At 36.5% G+C, this 16,864-nt stretch overlaps 1 pseudogene; it reads right to left on the bottom strand.

The window, feature by feature from the left end:
* Positions 1–9,196: 9,196 nt before the first annotated feature.
* LOC123594140 lies at positions 9,197–9,995 on the bottom strand (annotated as a pseudogene).
* Between the last annotated feature and the right edge of the window lie 6,869 nt (positions 9,996–16,864).

Genomic DNA, 16,864 nt, shown 5'->3' with positions numbered 1-16,864 from the left:
TATCCAAAATTTACAATGAAAGTGAATCATTTAAAAGTAAGCTGACTGTTCAATGCATGTTCACCATTTTCTTTAAATACAGCTTGGTGTAAATTTTTCCACGAACTGTCAAATAAAAATATTGCAGTGAAAAAAAATCATTTTCTCTGTGCTGTTAAGATATTGTTTCCTCAAACTAAAACACTAGAAACCTGACTTTTTTTCTTCTTTCACTTCGTAAAACAGTGAGAACAAAAACAGGATAAAGCCCATAGCAACAAGATATTTCTTTTACCATCTGTTTGATTTGTGTTGAGTTTAAATTGCTTGTATTTTAGAAAGGAATCTGTTTTCTATCTTCAAAAGGATGCAATCCAACATCCCTCAGCTGCTAATTTTTAGCACTTAGAGGTCCCCTTGGGCTGCTGTCAACCACAACTTATTGCACAGGTACTTTTCACTAAACTCATTATAAAGTGATTAGCCTCCAGCAAGATAGTGCAAGGCTACAGCCTGCTTGCATTATATGTGGCTTTGCAACTGAATTTTGTACTGTCAAATCTCATCAGATAGTGAGTGGAGAATGACTCTTGGGATTCAACACATGGAATTTGGAGAGGGATCTTGCCACTTCTCCTTTAAAACATAACTTTCCCAAAAGATACACGCACACATACACAAATACACAGGCACCCACATGTGTGCACACATGCATGTAATGTACATTAGTTTAAAATAGATGCCATTCTCAGCTAGCATCAAACACACTTTTAAAACCTATGAATTATTTTTCAGTTTACTCTTTATTTTTTTAAGTGTTTTTATTTTTATTTAAAAAATTTTAATGTTCTTTTCTAATTTATTTTTTGGAGACAGAGAGGCAGACAGACAGAGTATGAGTCGGGGAGGGACAGAGAGTGGGAGACACAGAATCTGAAGCAGGCTGCAGGCTCTGAGCTGTCAGCACAGACCCACAAACAGCGAGATCATGACCTTAACTGAAGTCGGACACTGAACCGATTGAACCACCCCCAAACGCCCCTCAGTTTAATCTTTAAATCCAAAAGCTAATTAAGTAGTTCTACCTTGATTCTATGAATAGTTATTAATTTATGTAAGGGTGCTGCTTTTTTATTAGCACATTTAAGTTGACAGTGCTTCTTACCTTAAGGTTCCAGTGTTAGTCAATATTTGGGTCTGATAGGCTGTCTCAGTTTCTCCATTGAAACTAAAATTAGTTATGCAGAGGCAAGGATTATTAGAAGTAGAAGGTTTAGTTGGTTATTTATTTCCAAGCCTCCCAAATAGGTGTAATCCCAGCTCTCATATTCACCATTGCCTGAAACAAGTGCTACTATGTAATACTGAATAGTCTACTAGAAGCTACCTCAACTACATTGTCCAGTTTATATTCTTTAATTCCTGTCCAGCTCATATGGTAAGGTTAAGCTCATAAGGCACCTGTAGAAGTTTCCAAACATAAGAAGGAAGCTTGTACAGTTATTGGAAAAAAAACACATAACTTCACATTCCAAATTTTCTTATGCTATGACAACTTCAAGTATAAAGGCTAACTCAAAACAAATGATCTACTTTACATATAAAAATCTAAAGTTATTTCCTTATTTGCTATTTTTTCTGTGGCTTAAGCTGAACTATTTATTTTATAGATGGGACTGATTTTTTTAAATGCATAGATTATTTGCATATGGGTTTCATTTTGCAATAAAATTATTTTGCATATGGAATTCATTTTGCAATGAATGGGTTGCATTTTGCAATCTCTCACCCTTGCTCAAAGATTCTGACTCACTAGAAAGTTCTTATACATTGTCTTTTCACAAGGTACTATGTGAAGAAAGCAGGATGTGGTAGATTAAGCACAAAGATTTTAGTATCAGACAGATTCCTGTGTGCCGTTGTTCCTTTATTTTCAATATGAAGGTAATGCAACTAACACAGGTTGTTATGTGAGGTTTTATTTTTTAATATATATATATATAATTTTAATATGTAATATATATAATATAATTTAATATATATAATATATATAATATATATATATTTCAACATCTATAAGTATGTATATCCATGTGTATATTTTTTCCTGGTACACAGGAAACACAAAAACTGTTTGTTATTATTACATGTTAATTTTATAATTATTGGACTATATTTATTTATTAATATTTGCATTTGTTATGAAATATATTAATCCAAAAACAAATGATTAGTGATGTAATTTAATGTGTAAAAAATGCATCCTAGATACAATATATATTTTTATTCTCTACACTTCTGATATACATATCAATATAGATATATAGATATACATATGCCACTAATAATGTTTTGATACTTATAAAAAGTGAATTATGGGAGTAATTACTTTCTCAAATGAAATAGAATATTACTCCCTTCTAATATAAAAAATGAAATAAAAGTATTCTTTAACTCTCCTGTTAGAATCACAGATATTTTTGGCATTCACTATGTATAAATTCTTTCATTCTTTCATAGGTTTCCAATCTATCTTGCCAACCTCATCATCTACCACCTCCCAATGAACCCTAGGCTCCAGCCACACTTTTATAATTACTGTTCCTTGTGTACTAACAGCAAATTATTTTAACTATTTTCTTATACTGAACCATCCTTGTATTTTTAAAATGAACCCTGGGTTTGATGACTAACTCATAATTGACTTAATTTGATTTTTAGTTAATGCTTTCGCTTCAATATTTGTGAGTCAGACAAAGCTATTGTTTTCGTTACCAAGCTCTCCTTGTTAGTTTTCAGGTATTAACATGTGTTGTTTAAAAGAAGAGGAAGAAAAGAATGTGGAAGCTTTTCTTCTCACTTTATTTTTGGGGGCAGTTGAATAATACTGGAATTATCTTTTGCTTATAGTGTTAATAGAATTTACCATGTGAAGCTATCTTGGCTGACTTTTTGTGTGGGGGGGGGGATAGGTAATCTGACAATATTCTCCATTTATTACAACATTATACTTCACTCTTTTTAGTAGGGATTTATATCATTTGAAGTTAAAATGGAAAGTTCAAAAGTATTAAAAGCCAGAAATTATTCATAATTTTGACTCTGCCAAGTGGAATTAGAGGTAGAGGTTTGGACAGTAGGATGAATTTTTTACTTTTTCTTTAAATCTTTTTCTGTTATGTATTGTTTTTATATAAAAAGTAAAAACCACTGTTTTAATTTTAATAAAACTAGTTTAACTATCTTTAAAAGATATTTTCACCAGCTGTATGAACATAGTTACGAAATTGGACGTACTTACTTCATATGTTCTATATATCTGTATTATTTGAATGTTTATGGTGAATTTGCATTATATTAGCTGTCCAAAAAAGCTACAATATGTGGATTAAAAATGCAAACTCCTTAGAATACAAAATTCTTTGTTATCTGGCACTGCACTGCCTCCCTTATTTTTATCTCTTACCTATACCCACCCTCATTCGAGTCATGTTTACCTATGTACATGCAGTTTAACAAAGCATATCTTCACAACCTCACACAATATGTTTCTTTTATCTGTAGTACCTTCCTTAGTCTCCCTGCTTTTTATTCTAGCTAACTCTTACTCAGCCTTGAAACTTCAGCTTTTGAAATATGTCGTTTAGAAACTGGGGTCTTGTACACATCTGTGTTCCCATAGAATGCGATATCCTAACAGATTATCAGACTCTACTGCAATTGTCTATTTACTTCTCTGACACTCATTTGATTTTGAATTGTATGTAGTTGGTTAATCAATGATATATGTTTGTTTCATACACATACCTACATGTATGTATATATATTTCCAAACCTCATTCCAGTAGAATCTTTGCTTTTAAATTGTTACATGTTTATTTTATACACTAGCCAGTAACAAAAGCAATGTCTTAGGTAGCTTTGTGTGTTCTAATCCCATAACACAATTACTTTCACATGTTAAAAATTTCATTGACATACATATAGTATTTTTAACCATCATTTCATGCCTTGATTCCCCACTGTATATTCATATCTCATAAATAGATAAAAATTTATCATTTTACTGTGAAAAAGACCCTAATATTCACCATTACTGACTATTTAGTTTGTCCTTCTACCAAGTCCTTATAGGAATGTTATAGTATTATAAATTATATCTTGGCCTTCACCCAGGAAATAATTATAGAGGGAGTTTTGAGAAGGTTCAGTGTTTCCCCAGAGAGAAGAAAAAAACATAATGACTTTGTAACTCTGTGAATTGATTCTCCAGAAGTGGAGACTAGTTTCCATTGAATTTTCAACATTTCCCTATTGTTTCTCATGTTAACAAAGAACACATTCATTTATTCAATTTACATTGAGCACGAACTATGTGTCAGGCTACACTAAGCCTTGGGAATACATTATTGCACATTAAAGATCATTTATAAAATACAGATCAGCATTATTGACACAATCTTTTGCTATAAGTTGCATAGCAACAGCAGCAGAAATATTAGCAGCTAAAACATATTGAGTACTTAATACATACAATGTGCCATTTACAGCAGTCTAAAGATAAAGGTGGCCCTACCTTCACCGAAACACAGGGAAGGAGGTCCATCCAGAGTCTCTGCCATCTTCCCCATCCCATACAAACTCTCAGGTACTATCTTTGACATGTTTAGGCTCCTTACATTTAAAACACAATTAGTCCTTATTTCTCAAGTCACTTAATTTTGAATACATAGTTTCCTTGAACTATTAGAAATATTAGGACCAAGAGATGGGGACCAGACTTAAATATTCCAATTATATGGGATAAGCCAAAGAGAACTCAGACATTTATCCAAGATTAGCTTCCTATTTCAACCTCAAGTAACATATTGCCCAAGGCAAGGCAAATCTTGCCAGTACAGTAAAACCTTGGATTGCGAGTAACTTGTTCTGCAAGTGTTCTGCAAGATGAGCATACATTTCTAATAAATTTTAACTTGATAAACAAGCAATGTCTTGCAGTATGAGGAGTAAGTGATGCCAAACATTGCATGATCACAGCTAAGCCACTTGTACATAGTGCTTCTATCTCTCTCTTGCTGAGGGATTCTGGGTATTCATCTCCCATGCTCAGGTGCTCAGTCTCAGGCCGTAGTGTTTGGTAGAAATCAGTGATTTTTCAGAACATTGGAAAGTGTCCACAACTGGCACTAGTGTATTTTTGTCACTTCAAAGCAACAGTACTTTGCTTTTCCATACAAGAGTAAGGTTAAGAATGCTTTGCTTCATTCTAGGTAAAGCTGCCTGCAGATATAGACCCTTTCCTCTGCTGCCTTATTGCCAGTTACTTAAATACAGTATATGACAAGAGTTTATTAATACTGTACTGTAGTCAACATCTGTGTGAGGCCCCAATAGTTCATTTTTGCTTTTAATTCCCTTGCCTTTGGGGATGTGTCAAGTAAGAAATTGCTATGGCTGAGGTCAGAGAGGTCTTTTCCTGTTTTCTCCTCTAGGGTTTCGATGGTTTCCTGCCTCACATTCAGGTCCTTTATCCATTTTGAGTTTATTTTTGTGAATGGTGTGAGAAAGTGGTCTAGTTTTAACCTTCTGCATGTTGCTGTCCAGTTCTCCCAGCACCATTTGTTAAAGAGACTGTCTTTTTTCCATTGGATAAAAAGCTTCTGCACAGCAAAGGAAACAGTCAACAAAACTAAAAGGCAACAAACGGAATGGGAAAAGATATTTGCAAATGACATATCGGACAAAGGGCTAGTATCCAAAATCTATAAAGAGTTCACCAAACTCCACACCCGAAAAACAAAGAATCCAGTGAAGAAGTGGGCAGAAAACATGAATAGACACTTCTCTAGAGAAGACATCCGGATGGCCAACAGGCACATGAAAAGATGCTCAACGTCGCTCCTCATCAGGGAAATACAAATCAAAACCACACTCAGATATCACCTCATGCCAGTCAGGGTGGCCAAAATGAACAAATCAGGAGACTATAGATGCTGGAGAAGATGTGGAGAAACAGGAACCCTCTCGCACTGTTGGTGGGAATGCCAACTGGTGCAGCCGCTCTGGAAAACAGTGTGGAGGTTCTTCAAAAAGTTAAAAATAGACCTACCCTATGACCCAGCAGTAGCACTGCTAGGAATTTACCCAAGGGATACAGGAGTACTGATGCATAGGGGCACTTGTACCCCAATGTTTATAGCAGCACTCTCAACAATAGCCAAATTATGGAAAGAGCCTAAATGTCCATCAACTGATGAATGGATAAAGAAATTGTGGTTTATATACACAATGGAGTACTATGTGGCAATGAGAAATAATGAAATATGGCCCTTTGTAGCAACGTGGATGGAACTGGAGAGTGTGATGCTAAGTGAAATAAGCCATACAGAGAAAGTCAGATACCATATGTTTTCACTCTTATGTGGATCCTGAGAAACTAAACAGGAACCAATGGGGGAGGGGAAGGAAAAAAAAAGAGGTTAGAGTGGGAGAGAGCCAAAGCATAAGAGACACTTAAAAAATGAGAACAAACTGAGGGTTGATGGGGGGTGGGAGGGAGGGGAGGGTGGGTGATGGGTATTGAAGAGGGCATCTTTTGGGATGAGCACTGGGTGTTGTATGGAAACCAATTTGACAATAAATTTCATATATTTAAAAAAATAAACATAACATTTTTCCATAGTATAAAAAATGATGTTTCAAGGAATAAGATACAACTAAAACGTAAGGCATTTAGGGAGAAATAGAACAAAAATTAAGGAAAACATTGAAAACAATTTTAAAGTATTTTTTAAAAACCTAAAGAAATAAAGAAATACCATCTTTATGGAAAAAAGAAAAACATTTGTGTAAGCATATACAATAGCCCCCTGCAGAAAAAGGTTGAAAAGAAAAGCAGTAAGAAGGAGATGATTATGGTGGAAGTTAAGAAGGAAATCATTGAGAAATATGAACGAGGTATACGAGTGGCCGAAATTACAAGATTTTGTAAGAAGTTTATGTTGACCATTTGCACACTATTAAAGAAGAAAGAAGAAATAAAGGGGCTAGATGCAGCAAAAGGAGTCACAAGAATATCAAAGCAACCACCATGTCTTCTGGATGATGTAGAAAAGTTGCTTTTGGTTTAGATAAATGAGAAGCAACTAGCAGGTGATACTGTGACCGAGAACTTTATCTGCAAGAAGGCAAATGCCTTGTACACCAACTTTGTAAGTAAACTGCCAAGTATGTCAACAGAAAATGAAGAAGTCTTCAAGGCAAGAAGGGGATGGCTTGATAACTTTAAGAGGAGAGGTGGCATCCATAGTGTTGTGAGACACGGACAAGCTGCGAGTTCGCATGCTAAGACAGCTGAGGCATTCGCTGAGTTCCAGGATATCATTTCCGAGTTTTACCTGCCAGAGCAAGTCTTTAACTGTGATGAGATGGGGCTTTTTTGGAAAAAAGATGCCTAAGAGGACATACATTACAGAAGAGAACGCAATGCCTGGTCACAAGCCCACGAAAGACCGTCTCACCCTCTTGTGCTAATGCAGGCAGGGATTTCAAAGGCAAGCCCCTGCTCCTGTATCATTCCAAGAATTCATGAGCCTTCAAGAAATGCAAGGTGCAGAAGAGTCAGTTAAATGTTATGTGGAGGTCCAACAGCAAGCTTGGGTCACTCATATCTTATTCATTGAGTGGATCAATGAGGTCTTCAGTCCTGCAGTGAAGAAATACCTTTTAAGAAAGAATCTGCCCCTCAAAGCCTTGCTGGTTATGGATAATGCTCCTGCTCATACTCCAGGCTTTGAGGATGACTTACTGGAGGAATCTTAGTTCATCAAGGTCAGGTTCCTTCCTCCCAACACCACTCCAGTCCTCCAATCCATGGATCAGCAAGTCATTTCGAACTTTAAAAAGCTTTACACCAAAGCACTATTTCAGCAATGCTTCGAGGTGACTGAAGAAACAAACCTTACCCTCCGAGAGTTTTGGAAAAATCATTTCCACATCGTGAACTTCCTCAAGATCATCGATAAAGCCTAGGATGGGATCACCAAGAGAACCGTCATCTGCTTGGAGAAAACTGAGGTCTGATTGCGTTCTCGGACATGACTTAGAGGGGCCTGCTCAATAACAGGAGCTGCCAGTTGTCAGTGAAATTATAACCTTGGGGAAGACCATGGGACTGGAGGTGAAAGAGGGTAAGATTCAAGAGCTGGTGGAGGAACATGGCCAGGAGCTGACCACTGACAAACTTATGGATCTGCAGCATCGCAAGCAACAGCAAGAGGCTATGGAGGAGATCTTGTGTGCAGAGGAGGAGGAGGAAAGGTGGAGGAATCCCTCACTCCAAATGAAATTAGGGAGATGTGTAAATGTGGTAAACAGTACAAAATTTGTAGAAAAGCACCACTCAAATAAGGCTGTAGCACTGCGAGCGATGAATCTGTTTAATGACAATGCAATGTCACACTTCTGCAAAATCCTCAAAAGGAAGCAAAAGCATGTGTCATTGGATAGGTTCCTTTTTAAAGTGGCATGAAAAGAAAAAGATTCCATTGAGCCAATAGATAGCAGTGATCTGTTAGTGATAGTAAAAGTCGTCCTACACAATAACCCCCTTCTCGTCTCCCTCACACCAGCCACGAAGGTTTTCAAAGGTAAATGCAAGTTATTTATCTTTTTTTTATATTTTACATTTTCTTTATTATTTTGTATATTACAGTATTGTAATCTTTTTATATGAATATTTTTGGGTTGTGGAGCAAATCATCTGAGTTTCTATTATTTCTTATGGGAAAATTCGCTTAGATATACAAGTGCTTTGGATTACAAGCATATTTCCTGAATGAATTATACTTTGCAAACAAGGTTTTACTGTATTTTCTGTGATCTGTATAACAGAAGATACCACACTTGAAGGGAGAACAAGAAAGTAGAAAACAAAATTACAGTGGAAGATAAAACAGACTCTCCTCAATCTAGTAGGATATGGAAAGGGAGAGGCAATGTTTAAAATGATTTCAGGGGCGCCTGGGTGGCTCAGTCAGTTGAGCATCTGACTTCAGTTCAGGTCATGATCTCGTGGTTGACAAGTTTGACCTTGCGTAGGGCTCTGTGCGGGCAGCTCAGAGCCTGGAGCCTGCTTCAGATTCTGTGTCTCCCTCTCTCTCTGCCCCTCCTCCACTCATGCTCTGTCTCAAAAATAAATATAAACATTAAATTGTTTTTTACTAGGCAAAGAACTTTATTAATCTTGTTTCAAACTTTATTCCCAGGTTTCTTCAGCTTAATTAGCTGCAAAGAATGAATTGTATATAAGCAAAACTGAAAAGAGCTGCAGTGTCCAAGGGGCTTGGGCTTAAAATATTAGAGATCTAGATTTTATCAGATTCATGAACAAAATTTTTAAAAAGCAGTCATAATATAAAATAGCAGCTCCCAGTAACTTCTTCAAGTTTTATCATCTTGAGAAGTTGACTCAATTCAGTTTGCTTCATTCTTGGAAGCTTCACCAAAATTCTCCTCAAGATCTGGAACTTCATCATCACCATCCTCTCCATTAGAAAGTGGTGCCTTTCCATCCACAGATTGGGCAGAGCTTCAGCCAGCTTTCTTAAACTTTTCAGACTGTCTGCACCAAGTTGGCTTAAGATACTGGGTAGCATTTCTGTCAGCTGCTTTGTCTCAGCATGGCCTGTAATGGTGAAAGTGTTCGCTGCCAGGGACGCCTAAACTTTAGGGTTGTTAAAGTGGACCACTGTTCCTTGGTTTGTGCACATATTCACTTCTTCAATACCAGAGATATTGTTTACCCCTAACTTCTTTAAGGAGAACTGAAGTTTTTTATCATCTGCTGTAGCTGTTGTATGAACCACCTTCTTTCAGCAAGCAGTTCCTTTCCCACCAATGTGTACTTGTGCTTGCAGTTGGCGAGTTTCTCTTGGTTCATGATAGTTTCTTTCATCTTGTTGGAGCAGAAATGGGACCGCGTGAGAGACTAGGGTTGGTGCTCAGGGGGTCTTGGGTGGACCAGCTGAGATTCAACATTAAAAAAAAATTTTAATGATTTCAGTGGTCACTTTTTCTTTAACCTTGCTAATAATTATCAGGAACATGTGATTGACATTTTAAAATATTTAAAGAACTAGTCTTTTTCCACTTAAATTTATTTTTGTTGTTCAGAAATTTCCAGGTTCCCTGAATTTTTATTCAGAATTTTGAATATATATTATGTAATAATATGTTATATTAATAATATATGAGATCATTGTTACCAAAACCCGAGTTCAGCTGCCCATCACTCCAAAGACCAACACTCAAGAAATAAGTTTTGGTTGGAAAGGAATATGAGTTTTATTCAGGAGGTTGGCCACCTGGGGAGGTGACTCTTGTCCAAAGGCCAACTCCAAGGTTTCTGCCTGGCCCATGGGTTTTTCTTTTTAAATGTTTATTTATTTATTTATTTATTTTTAAGAGAAAGAGATAGCGAGCAGGTGGGGAATGGGAGGGAAGAGGGAGAGAGAGAATCCAAGCAGGCTCCATGCTGTCTGCACAGAGCCCGATGCAGGGCTGGAATCCAGGAGCCTTGAGGTTTTGACCTGAGCTGAAACCGAGTCAGATGCTTAACTGACTAAGCCACCCAGGCACCACTGGCCCAAGGGTTTTTAAAGGCATTTAGGGTAGTTAATCAATAAAGGGAGTACGGGAATACCTAACATTTCTTGATTATGTGCAGACTCAATGGTGCCAGCTACAGATGTTATCTCAGTGCTTGGAGCAAGGTGATCTGGTTCCTTAGTGCCTGAGGGTTGTACAGAGGTGCTCTGTTCTTTCTAGGAAAGAATGCAGGATCTATAAATATAAAAAGAAAGGTTAATCAACCATGTGGGCTAAAGGTGCTTGTTAAAGCTTAAAAGACTACTAAGTTGGCCAGAGGGTCCTAGGAGGTTTCATCATATATACCATTAAATATAATTTTAAATCTATCTATCAACAAAGTGGTTCCTCCACAGCCCCTTAGGCAGGAGCAGGATCAACACCTGTTTCAGGGTTCCAAGCAGTCTGCATAAGGCACCCGTTGATAACAGGTTCAAGATCCAGGCAGTCACTCAGAGACTGGGCACTGTGCAGAGGCCTCAGATCCAGCAAGTGTCCGCACTGCAGGCTTCATCCAGAAGCAGTCAACCACTGTGTCATTCCCGCCAGGGTTCCCAACCAGGTCTGAGCTCTGGGGAGGTTTGCTCGGAAAGCAATGGACCAGGCTTGGTGCCCAGGGCCTTTGTTGAGGCCTCTGCTCACAGTCCAAATGAAAGCTCCCGCCCTTTGAGACCATCTGGAACAAATGTGGGGCTACCTGGAGCTAAGTCACCAGGAAAACCTGGGTCCTGGAGAAGGGCCTCTGACCCCTCTCCCATGGCTCCACTGGTCCTCCAGTGATTTGGGATATTTTGCTAACAGTTTTCAAATTAGCTCTCAGTGGCATGAAGCTGGATATAGCTACTTCATAGCTACTTCTGGAAGATTATGAAGATAGAAACAAACATTATTTTGCCATGAAGTGGAATTACAGATTCAACACTGGACTGGATCAAACGCAATGAGTAGTAACATTTCAGCACAGAGGGGAAAAACTTACAAACAAGCAAAAAATCTTGAATGAAATGAAAAGAAAAATAACTTCAAAGGCACCTGGGTGGCTCAGTCTGTTGAGCTTCTGACTCTTGATTTCAGCTCAGGTCATGAACTCAGGGTTTGTGAGTTTGAGCCCTGCATGGGGCTCTGTGCTGGCAGCGCTGAGCCTGCTTGGGTCTCTCCACCTCTCTCTTTGTCTTTCTCTCAAATAATATTAATAAATAAACTTTAAAAAAAACTTCACTTCAAACTTGAGCTTTCTGCTGGGCTATAGTGATCTCAGCTGAGCAGTTGCACTTTAAAGTAGATGAAAATGCAAAAAGTCTACAGCCTGGTTACTTGCTGACTGAGAAATAACACTGATACTTGAAGACAATTGAATTGACATACATATGTAATTTTATTTAAATAACGATGAGGCTGGTAATTCCCAGGGAGCCCATTTTGTCTGGGTAAGAAAGTTGCTATTCTGGAATTTAATGAAAGTGAAAGTGTCAGGAGTATGGAGACAGAGAAAGAAAATGTACTTTGTGTGACTTTGCAGGACAAAGAGAAGGAAAACGTCTGCACCAAAGAATCAAACAGTGTTGCAATTTTTACTTTTTATCAGACAGAATTCCCAAGGGAGGCTTGGGAAAACAATGATAAAATATGTGTTGTAATTGGTACTCTGTTGGACCAAATGGTCTCTATTGTCCAGGGGGAAGATCCCAAGTTCATCTCCTATCAGATCTCTGTGGTAAGATCAATATTTGACTGTATTTTTAAAGCGAGAGACTAAAAGGTTAAAATTATTTTGGACAATCTGTTTCCTGAAAATTAAAGAATAAGAAACAATCCAATAGCAGTCGTTACCTATATTTCTTAAGAGTAATGCTGAGTTAACCAAATATACAGAGAATGTGACTCTCCTCAGGGCATGATTTTAGAAGTACCAGATATGCCTCTTTTGTAAAACAATCCCTCAGTTTTCTTTTGAGGTAATCGTTTTGAATGTTTTTTCTAGTATTATTTTTCTGATTCTAAAGTTAAAAGTTTCTCAGTATACATAATTTAGAAGATACACAACATTTTAAAAGGCAAATAATCATTCATCACCACATGCAATCTGCTAATTTCCTTTAAGATTTCCTTTGTTGTCGCATTAAGAGGTGTTCCTCACTCCAATATTGCACAACTAGTTCCTTATATTTTCTTTTTAAGATTACTTATTAAACATTTGTCTTTAATCTGTATTTTGGTGACTGGTGATAAGTAACTATGTAAAATTTGGTAAATAACCAATTGCTCTAGCACTGTTTATTGGCTTATCTTTTCCTTTCCTAATATAATATAATGCCACCTGTATAAATTAGTGTTTGTACTTACATTGGAGGTCATTGGGAACTATTTTTTCCCATTAAACTATATTCTTGCATTAGTAATAAGCTATTATACTTTTTTAAGCATTGTAGTGTATCTTCTCAGCTATTCCAAAAGTTTATTCTTTTACATGGATGTTAACATCACATTCTCACACCCTCTTCACCCTCCAAAATAATCATTGTTATTCACGTTATTTTCATAGCAATTATCCATAAACTAGAGAATAATTGATATCTTTACAATATTTAGTTTTGTGTTTTTTTCCCATCTATATAAAGGGTACAACCCTCCCTTGCCCAAGTCTTTGTTGCTGCTTCAGCTGAAAACATCTTTTCTTCTGCTCTTCTATAGCTCATTTTAAAGGCTCAGTTTAAATGTTTCACTGTAAATGTTCAAGTCTCAGTTTAAATGCCACCTCTTCAGAGAGGAAATCATTCTTTGAACACTCAATTTAAGTAACTCTACCCCCAACAACTACACACTGAATCACATTGCCTTGACTTGTTTCTTTTGTAGCACGTGTAACTTGTAAAAATTATTTTATTTCTATATTTGTTTACCTGTTTGTTTCCCCAGCCAAATAAATAAAAATCATAAAGGATTTTATCTGTCTTTTTCACTGCTTTGCCCCCATCATCTAGCACAATGTCCAGTAAACACTGATATTCAATAATTATTCACTAAATGAACAATGAATGAGTGAATAAATTCAGCTCAGACAAAACTCCCTCTGCTTTATGCTTGATGTATACTCTCTCTACCAAGTCTAGCACTGCTACCATTGGTTGTTGTGTAGAGTGTATCTAGAGCATAGTGTGGTATCTAGTGAGTGGTATCCAGATTTCCAATGGCTCGCCATTGCCCAACTCAGACTCTATTATTGACACTATCAAATCATAATTGTGATCTGGCCCTTTATGAGGTCCTTCAGTCTCTTCCCACTTCAAGATATTTCACAGAGATCTCTCAGAGTTTGTGTTGTAGTTGGCTCCTTGGATGTGAGGCATCTCCTCTACTATTTTGTTTTTCTTTCACTTCATTTGAATTCTAGAAAAATGGCTTCTGGGCCATCTTTTTGACAAGACCACGTATTAATTATAACATTGAATTCCTCTATACCCCAACTTATTATTTTTTAATTTATTCTGTTTATGTGATCTGTAAAATAGTTGCAGGGCAATTTAAAATGCCTTTCTATAAATATGGTGGTTTTCTTGATTTTTCTTATAGTTCCACTTATTTAAAAATACATTTAAAATTATATTTCACTTGGTGCGTTACAGCTCTTGAGTATTGAACATTAACATTTATTTTTAAATTTTATTTATTTTTCCGGCTTAGTGTGATCAATGCCTTTAGAAATTCAAAATTTTTCTAGAGATTCAAAATATTTCTGGGTGTTAAGTCTGTTTTACCTCTCTGTCCCCCTTTCTTTTCTCTCCTCCCATCCCACAATAAATTTGACTATTAGGCCATCTTTTATTCTTTTTAATGTCTATTTTTGAGAGAGAGAGAGAAAGAGAGAGAGAGTGAGAGAGCGTGTGCACACAAGTAGGGGAAGAGAGGGGGAAAGGGAGAATCTCAAGCAAGGGCTGGAACTCACAAACCACGAGATTATGACCTGAGCAGAAATCGGACACTTAACTGCCATCCAGGCACTCCTAGTCATCTCTTTTAAACAAAAGTGTCAAATATTAGTTCAGCTCAGGAAATTTTCTCTCCACTGTTCTTTGATTTTTGCTTCTGTTACATCATGTCTATTCTCTTCTTCTAAAATTTCTATTTTGTGTGTATTGGATTCCTTGAATTTGTCCACAACATCTGCCATATTTTTTCTTACTCTTTTTCACCAATTTGCCATTTCTTCAGAATTCTGGATGAATTTCTTGAATCTGTGTGCTACTTTTAAAATTCAATTATTACCTTATTATATGGCACTTTCGTTAAAGTTTTAAGTTTAATAATCCTACAATAAAAAAATCTGTGTGTGTATTTAACTCCAATTCATCTCTCATGATTACTTGCTCTAGCATTGTTTGATTTATTTTTGGACCAATCATATTCTTAAATCTTGTTGAAAAATATCATAAAACCTCCCTAGTATTCTTCTGTTACTTAGAATACCTGTGTTTCCAGTGAGGTGTCTCTTCTGATTCGTGATAATTTCCTTTGTTTGAATTGAAGTATATCTTCACACATTGGGTGATTGTTCTCCCTTTTTAAAAATTCTCATATCAGAGTATCTATGGTTGCTCATTACTTTGCCATAGTTAAGTAGAGATAGGTTCTATAAGAAATTGGCATAGATCTTTGCATGAATCTTTGAGATCGAGATGCAAAGAAGGGGGACATTTTATAATTTATCGTAAATTTATATTGTTAGTGACTTCATAGTCTACAGGGATTGAGAAAGGATTCAGAGTTCTAAATAGACCAAGTAGGAAACTTTGCCACTGTGTTATTTCTTCATTTGTGAGAGCAAAGAGTGCAAACAAGCCTAGAAGCAAGCCCACAATAATCAGTTTCCCTGTGCCAAGAACAATGGCAATCCTCAGCTTCCTTCTTAGTGAGCATTGACCTTTGGCTTCTAGTAGCCTTCACTGTCAGTTAAGTTACTCTCACTTCTCCACAGGTCTAATTATAGGTGTAGATGCTGTGCATGAACAGAGGTCAGGCAGTATTAATGTGATATGCCCTTTAAAGTTCTTTGGCCCTCTCTAGCAATTAATTCAGCCTCCTTTAAACTTTAAGAAGCGCTATTCAAGTTACCTCAATTTACTTCTCAGACATTATTTTTTCACAGGAGGCATTTTTCTGTTCAGGGCTCTAATCTTTCCTTCACTTGGCCTCTTCTTATTTAAGCTAACAGGAAATCCTCAAAGTTTGTGGTACATCAATTGGCAGGTTTCCACCCTGTTTTTACATCTTCTAGTCTTCCCAGTGGAAATATGGAGAACTTTGGTGCTATCACTGCAATTTTGCTGAAAAGCATTTCCTTCATTTCTTCTAGGATTCCCTTCTACTTAATTTCTTTTGAAATCTTAACTTGTTTTAAAAATGGGAACTATGCAACAAATACAGTATTGACATTCTGACTTGTTAAAATAAAATAATCCTGGTAAGGTAATCCATTAAGGCATTATCAGACATTATACTTTTTAAAATTCAACAAATATTTATTCATAAAAGTAAATGAGATACAACCCCTCTTTTAAAGGTGCCCACAAAAATGAATACATTTGTTGTCATTTAACAGGAAGGGGGGATTAGGCAAGGAAAAATAGTTTTATTTAAGGATTATTAATAAGAAACATGTGATACCATGAGCAACTATATAAGCAAAAACAAAAAAAATTCAGAACAACTCTAGTGACAGATTTCTTACCAAGCTGCAGCATAAGAATTCGGAAGCCCTAAATTGAGACAAAAAGCGAAAAGCAAAAATAGGGTTACCAAAATGAGGACTGGAAAAACAAAAATTGGAAGGGAACTGGGAAGACATTGTGCTGAATCACAGTATCACCTAGGATTGGATGAACTTTTTTTTTTCTTTTTGGCATGCATCTTTATGTTATAGTATTTCCAGGACTCTAAGATTAGGATGTTTTCTTAAAGGTTTTCTAGTTAGTATTTGTACATATACACAAAGGTGAATGCTGAATGACAAGAAATCAATGCAGGTCAAACCTAGTTATTTACTTGCTGAATAAGGATTTTCTATTGCTTTCCATATGGCTGTCCTCCAGCAACGGTAGGTCAAGTCTTTCCTACACTTCAAATCTTCTCTGACTTCAACTTCTGCCCCATATTTCTGACTGAATTTTTGTCTTTTTCTTCTGCTTTTAAGGGTCCATCTGTATATTCTAAGATTCATGATATTATTCCCATTTTAAAT

This window comes from Leopardus geoffroyi, chromosome X (assembly GCF_018350155.1).
Source record: "Leopardus geoffroyi isolate Oge1 chromosome X, O.geoffroyi_Oge1_pat1.0, whole genome shotgun sequence".
Classification (NCBI taxonomy): domain Eukaryota; kingdom Metazoa; phylum Chordata; class Mammalia; order Carnivora; family Felidae; genus Leopardus; species Leopardus geoffroyi.
This window is presented reverse-complemented; position numbering and strand designations above follow the sequence as displayed.